The sequence below is a fragment of the Marmota marmota genome, unplaced genomic scaffold, assembly GCF_001458135.2.
Source record: "Marmota marmota marmota unplaced genomic scaffold, marMar, whole genome shotgun sequence".
In the NCBI taxonomy this organism is placed as follows: domain Eukaryota; kingdom Metazoa; phylum Chordata; class Mammalia; order Rodentia; family Sciuridae; genus Marmota; species Marmota marmota.
In genome coordinates this window covers 37,326,829-37,334,772 of record NW_026000037.1, presented here as the reverse complement: position 1 = coordinate 37,334,772, position 7,944 = coordinate 37,326,829, and the positions used below count along the sequence as shown (strand labels likewise).

General features: G+C 40.1%; 1 non-coding gene across 1 annotated transcript; it reads right to left on the bottom strand.

The window, feature by feature from the left end:
• Positions 1–3,513: 3,513 nt before the first annotated feature.
• Trnaa-agc lies at positions 3,514–3,586 on the bottom strand. Its single transcript has one exon. It is a non-coding gene; the product is annotated as a tRNA-Ala (tRNA).
• Between the last annotated feature and the right edge of the window lie 4,358 nt (positions 3,587–7,944).

The window sequence follows — 7,944 nt, the reverse complement described above, 5'->3', positions numbered from 1 at the left end:
TTGGAAATTGCTACTTAACTCCTGGAAACAAAATTCACAGGCATCTGCTCAGTCCTTTTTCTGCTCAAACCACTGAGCCCTCCTCTACAAAACCTCTTTTGTCCATGTGCCAGCCATCCTCACATTCCTCCTGCCACACTGCCACACTCTTCGGCTTTTCCACTTCTGCTGCTTCAACAGACCATTGGGTAGCTAATCTTCTGTCTTATAATGGAAGCTTCCAGGAGACAGAAACAATATTCAACAAAGTGATAAGATAGGACTCTGAAGGTGACTTGGAGAGAGAAGCTTAAAAGCATTGACTGGGAAACTCCATGATATCCATCTACACGGGGAGGAACCTTAAGTCATGACTCCATTCAGAGCAAAACCAATTCTTGCCATGAAAAGGGGTCTAGAGACTTTGCTCCTTTTGGTGCTGTGAATGTTCATTCATCTCCAAGGGGAAAACACAACCATCATCACAATGTGTAGGTGGAAGAGAAAGGAAGCTACACAAACCACAGTATAAAGGCGGTATTTTTCAGAGCATTTGGCAGGAAACAATCAATATTTAATGTTAGATAACTATGCTTTGTGCAATAGCCAAGACTCATCATTTGGAATCTGTGGCAAGAGGTAGCAGTTGACATCCGTCAAGAATAACACAGGAAACCCAAAGCTGACCGAGCTTAGACTAGACCTGTGCCTTCAGCTAAACAGGTGAAGAGTTACTGCCACTTCCTTTATGAAGAGGAGCCAGAGACAATCCATTAAGCAGTGAGAATAAAATGTATCTGGTTCTCAGCACAGAGTGTTGGCTTAGTTCAACAAGTGCCTGGAGCTGATTTCAAAGAGTCGGTTGAGAAATTCTTATATATTTGGACTGAACTGGATTCACCTTCCTATTAAGTTCCTGGAATCCAGAGAGGGAAAAACAAGGTGAAGAGTCCCTCAGAGCAGAATTTAGACCTGCTGAGTTTGTCTGTGTCTACCTGTGATAAGGGTGCTGGCCTCAGTAAGCACTTGCTTCACGAGGAGACTCGTTCTTCCTAGAATGGACTAGGTTTGACATCAATTCCTGGGAAGGATGAAGAGGTGTCTACTGGCACTAAAACTATTAGTGAAGAACATGAACAGTTCATTATAGGGCATGATTTAAAATCCAGAGCTCAGCTCCCCACTTTTCAGCATGGGCTGATTCTGAACCATCTTGATACAAAACTCAGGCTGCCTCCAGACTAGCTATCATAAATTCACTTACACCAAAATCATCATAATATTTTTCTTTTCTTTTTTGTAATTTCACAAAAAAACTTTTAAAGGCACAGGGAGAGTTTATGTTGCATTGTACGTAGCATCTCTCTTATAAATCTCTTCATGAGAAAGAAATCTTTTAAAGATAAATCTTTCCTCTCCAAATCTTATCCTCTTATGGAAGCAAGGTACCTAGAGAACCCAGAAATTACCTCTTTTTTTATCCGTCCTCTCCAATACTCAGTAACTACTTCTTCCTCCAAGAAGTTCCTTCCTTCTATGAAACCTGGCTAAACAGGCTCCTTTTTTTTTAAGTTGTAGATGGACACAATAACTTTATTTTTATGTGGTGCTGAGATTCAAACCCAGTGCCTCATGCATGCAAGGCAAGTGATCTACCACTGAGCGACAGCCCTAGTCCCTAAGGAGGGTCCTTTTTAACCATAGCATTTTTGCCTCAAATCCAACCTCCTCCCTCCAGGAATCTTCATTATAATAGCTACCAAGAAAATATTTTCCATATCATGAGCTAAACAAATACTTTTTGTGAGGTTGATTATATTATTATGCATCCACTTACTGACTTTGAGAAATCACTTTTATATACCTGAACTTCATCTTATATGTGTAAAATAACCTGGAGAAATGTGACTGTTATGGCTTAGTGGATAGGTGCTTGGACACTGAACTCTGAGGGCTTCTTCCTGGGCCTGTATCTTTCTACACTCGGTAACATGGACAAATTATTTAAATCTTTAAGATTTAGGTTCCTGAAACCAAATGGGGAAATAGGACTGGGGATGCAGCTCAGTGACAGGGCATGTGCAAGGCCCCATGTTCTATCACCAGCACTACAAAATAATTAAATTAATTTAAAAATTTAATTGAAAAATTGGAAAGTAATAGCATATATCTTATAAATGGAGAAGTATGCCATTTGACTCTTACAATGTATTCCTGGCATATGATAAATGCTGAAAATTATGAGTAATTATTTTTATATTAGCAATCCTTACACAATAGCAAAGAGAATGCATGACAATCACATATTTTGTTAAAAACTTGTGGGGTGACTTAAACTTTTTGTCACTTTATCAAGAGATGGAGTTGAATCCTTTTAAATGTGGGCTGATTGTGAGATCTTGCTTCTAACCAACAGAATCTGGCAGAAGCACTGATGTGTGACTTCTGAAGCTAGACTAGAAAATGCAAGGCCTCTTCCACCTGGTTCTTCTTTTGGAATGTTTGTTTTTGGAACCCAGATACCATGCTGTGAGAAGCCCAGGCCACACAGAAAGGCCTTGTGCAAATGTTCTGGCCACCAGTGCCAGCCAGGATCCCAGTTAATAGTCCACATCCAAAAACACTGAATATGAAATGAAGAAATTCTTTACTGTGATTCCTTGGGCAGTCACGCTGCACCTGAGATTGCAAACCACAGCCACCTGGGCGTGTGGAATCTGGATGGAAGTTGCTTATTTCTGATCTCAAAGATGGGTGAACACAGTTGTAGAACAACACAAGAATTACATGCCATCACTTTTGTGGCCTCTGTATGAGACATGTTGGCAGGTGTTCCACCTCTCTGTCCCTTGGTATGACAGAATGTGAAACTGGGATGAAGATCTCACCCCCATCTTCCCTGCCATCCTTACCACACTGTCAGGTCTTTAGGTAATTTCTTTTTCTCACAGGGATTTGGAAATCTTATTTTTTAAAATTTTTAGATGTACATAATATCTTTAATTTATTCATTTATGTGGTGCTGAGGATCGAACCCAGTGCCCACACATGGAAGGCAAGTGCTCTACCACTGAGCCCCAGTCCCACCCTGGATTTGGAAATCTTGGCCAAGGAATATACTTTGTGATGGACTGGAGAGGGTTTCCAGTGCCTCTCAAAGGTCATCCTATGCATTGTTATCTTTTTACCTCATCTAATCTTTTGTAGTGAAAGGAAGGAAGGAAGGAAGGAAGGAAGGAAGGAAGGAAGGAAGGAAGGAAGAAAATGTCAAATACATTCCAAGGTAGGTATAAATCCATTCTGATTTAAGGTATAGATGAAGTGTATGCATAAATTGTTCCTTGTTACCCATTTATTTTATTTAATTCAGCCCTCCAAAAAGGACAATGTTAAGTGCTGGGACCAGCAGGGAGACTATAGTTGTACGGAGAGGGTGCTTCAGAAGAAAAAGAAGTCTTTTTTTTTTTCTTTTTAATATTTATTTTTCAGTTGTAGTTGGACACTATACCTTTATTTATTTATTTATTTATTTTTATGTGGTGCTGAGGATTGAACTCAGGGCCTCGTACATGCTAGGCAAGCACTCTACCACTGAGCCACAACCCCAGCCCCCAGAAGATTGTCTTTTTATTGTCAGTCTGTGAGTAGAAAGATCTCAGAAAGGTCCACACAGACAACCTCAGCAGAAGTCTCCTTAGTAAACAAGAATTGTCTAGAACATGCTAAGTAGTAGCCCTCTTCAATAGAATCTTAGTGTATTACTTTGAAAGGAGCCCTATGGTCTCCTTAAAATCCTAAGGCCATCAAAATGCATTCTACTGTCATGTATAACTATTTAGAACAAATAAAAAAAATCACTAGGCCAGTGAGTGGTGCAATTTGTCCAAAGTCACATGGATAATCAAACAGAACTGAAACTACACTGTAGGTCTCCGACTTCAACTCTCATGGGTTCTAAATGTAACCCTATTAAATTGCTGACTTTATCCAGGCTGTTCCCCATTCCTTAATTTCAGGGTCAATGATATCTTGGTGGAACCTCTCAGAAGGAAGTTAAATTTTACCTTGGGGTCAGTGGAGCAAATTTGCCCTATCGACATTTTCCTAGGAGGATAGGAGAAATTCTCCACCCTGGAACTGTGATCAGAGTGACCTTTCTAAAACAAAATATATAGTGCCATAGAACCCTATAGGTGTCATAACACTTTTTGCACTTTATTCGGCATTGGTCTTTGACATTAAACAATATATTTTATGAGGGTATTCACCACTGTCTCCTAGAATAGTGCTGCCATGTGCTGGTGCATAATAAATACATGTTGATATTTTTCTGTATGGCTGGTTGTCACTCATCCGTTTAAAACGCTTCAAATAGTTTTTTGCTGACCTGAAAGACCAGAAGCACTGTACTTCCACCATGATATGGTTTCTGCTTGCTTTCTTAGCTTATTATCTCTCCCTCTGTTTCCTTATATGACTTCGAGGACTTCCGAGATCCAGTACGGTTTCCAGAAAACCATGCTGATCTCCATACCAACCCACCCCTCACCTCCACCCTTGGCCTTTGCACTTTGTTCCTGGTCTCTTGAATATCCTTTGGCCTGAGGGCAACCCATGAATTCCTACTCCTCCTTAAGTCCTTTAACTCTGTTCCCCAGTATTCAAGCCTCCCACTGTTCCAGAGCTCTTTGTAATACACACCTGGCTGTGGCTCCTGCTGATGTTGTGTAGTGATTGTTTCTGTCTTTCTCATCCTCTGAACTCTTGAAGAGCCTGTTTCAGTTTATCTCAGAGATAAGATGATTTATAAGTATTTTTTGAATGAATGAATGAACGATTAAGCAAGAATATCCCTTAAAAACCTTGGCATTACAGGAACATATGGAAACATATCTCATTGCTTTATGGAAGTTTTTCTTGTCCACCTGGCTTATTCTTTAGGCTTAGAAAGCCTCAGGTTGTGGGTTCAGAGGATAAATCTATTATGTTTTCCTCTGGGCTGGGCTTCTCAAGAGAAAATTCCTGAGAGTGAATAACTCTAAGGATTCCTAGGACATATTTATCTTGGTGCCTTGAAAAGACCTTAATACATGGGCATGGGTACATTCTGACTTCATTTTATACAGGTTTCATGAGAACCCTGTGGCAGAGGTAGGTAGGATATATCTGTATCTCTAAGGACTGATGAGAAAACTCGGGTTCAGAGAAGCTAAGGCAGTTGCCCAAGTTCATTCAACTAAAAAGCAGAACCACAACTAGGACCCAGTTCAGCTCTTTTCCCACAATACAATGCCCTTATGATTGAACTGCCTAGAACCACATGAATTGAGTACCTGTCAAAAGTTCCAGAACTATCCTGAGCTGAGAGTACTTGGAGCACACAGGCATGTGCACAGTTAGGGCACTGAGCAAGCCTGTAAACTGGAAGTCCTACAGCGGCCTTGCTGTGCCCTCTGATGCCCACCAATTGTAGCACGAAAGTATCTGCCTGTGGTTGTTCCCTTGCAAACTGGGTAGGTGACTCTTCCTAGCAAGTGACAGGAACTTCAGTGAACTTATCTCAGATCCAGATAGATATTTTGCATAGAAACTGAGTTTATAGAGAGATCAAGGTTATTCTCGGACCTAATATAAAATACATATTCTATTAGCTATCAGGTTTTCAGGAATTCTTTTCTTTCTCTGAGGATTGAGCATGCAAAGTTGAGTAAGAAAAGCTGGGTTCCCTTTGAATGGCTCTCTTTGATGGTTCCATCCCCGCCTACGGTCAGTGGAGCAACATACTATGACCTTTTAGTTTTCCTTGCTTAGACGAGGGATTTCCACAGTTGAATGTACCCACTGTAGGCATGATGCAAGATAATCCCTCAGGATGAGGGAGGAAAATAGAAAGACTTCTATCAGTTCATCTCAGTGTTTCCTAATTTCTATTTTGTGTGTTTTATAACATATATGATGTATTAATTCAGTAAGTAGTACACATATATTATATACATACATGTATAATATATAGTATGTCCTAAATTTTATTTTACTTACAGGAATTCTTGGTAAAAGGTTGGAACCACACATCTTTTTAATCTTGGTCTCCACTCAGAAAGCTATGGCTCTGCATGATGGCAATCACTGGGCATGAACTCTTTTGACAATAGCTAAACTGTGGAACCAATTTAGATGCCCTTCAATAGATGAATGGATTAAAAAAATGTGGCATATATACACAATGGAATATTACTCAGCAATAAGAGAGAATAAAATCATGGCATTTGCAGGTAAATGGATGGAGTTAGAGAAGATAATGCTAAGTGAAGTTAGCCAATCCCAAAAAGACTAAATGCCGAATGTTTTCTCTGACATAAGGAGGGTGATTCATAGTGGGGTAGGGACAGGGAGCATGGGAGGATTAGACGAACTCTAGATAGGGCAGGGGTGGGAAGGGAAGGGAGGGGGGCATGGGATTAGAAATGATGGTGGAATGTGATGGACGTTATTATCCAAAGTACATGTATGGAGACATGAATTGGTGTGAATATACTTTGTATACAACCAGAGATATGAAAATTATGCTCTATATGTGGAATAAGAATTGTAATGCATTCCACTGCCATATGTAAATAAAAAAATTAATTAAAAAAAAAAGGCAGACACTTGCCCATCCTCCCTAGAATCGTTGGTCCCTTTGTGATCCCTTGGACATTTGGGTAGGCCAGGAAGCCAAAAGAGAAGGGAATAAACTGTCTCTTCTCGCCTTTGCTGACTCCTGCCCCAGCAGATGGCTTGTCCGGAGAGCCTTGTGCATTTCTTCTATTCTATTCTTGCATGCTTTTTTCCAGCTCCTGTGAAATTGCTTTTCCCATTCTTTGCCAAATAAACCAGAACAACGAGAATCAGGCTAAAATCACAAGCTCCTGGCCTCTGTGTTTATTTTGAAATTGCGGGGGGGGGGGGGAATCTACTGATTCCAAATAATCTCTTATTTGATTGTAAAAGGGGGATGAAGCTTGCAAAAGGTCACAGGAGATTTCCTAAGGCTACCTCCTGATCATCAACGCTATTTAAGATTAACTTGGCAGGGATAGCTATGTTCTGGAGGGACTTGGTGACAGTCCAGGGACCAAAGCCTCAGGCCACCAGTCCTCCTGGCCACGTTCCCCATACACAGTGTTCTGTGGTGGCTCAGGGAGCAGGATGGACAGGAAACCTTAAGAAGGCCCTGCCCTAGGAGCTAAGCATTCAACTAAACCCATCCCTCCATCAGGATTGAGCACATTCTTCTCCTTCTCTCTCAGCAAGATGTGCCTAGGTCTTTACAGTCTGAAAAAGTCTAAGTATAGTATTTGGACCGATACTGGACCGAAATAATAATCCTTAATAGTGATTTAAAATACTACTACTTTAGAATATTAGCTCTTTCTTCTGTTTTAAATGCACTTCTCAGTGTATTATCTCTCTTCGTTTTCATGTTAGTCTTTTGGGTACAATTAATCCAGGGTAATTATGAACACCTCCCTGTATCCCTCAACCCCTTATACTCTCAAATCTTCTGGGAACTTCCTGACTCTTGCTTGGTTCAAAATCTTACTCCTCTTAAGAGTATCCATGCTGAAATCAGAGATGAAGAATCATGGTTAAGGGTGAACAGCAAGATCCTCCTAGATGAGTACCCCACAGAAGAATGGTTCTTTTACATGAGGACTGTGTCATTCCCACCAGTATGTTAAAGAACTCCTCTATTGTATGTAATCATATATTAGATACAGTTATTAACAATAAGAACTGAACTTACATGGCACTTGCTATATGCCTGACATTCTTCTAAGTGCTCATCTGTATTAGTCATTAAGTCCCAAGTTTTCAATTCTGCAAATATTTCCATGAAATCAACATATGTCCATTAAAATAGGTTGGACATCATAATATATATATATATATATATATATATATATATATATATATATATATATA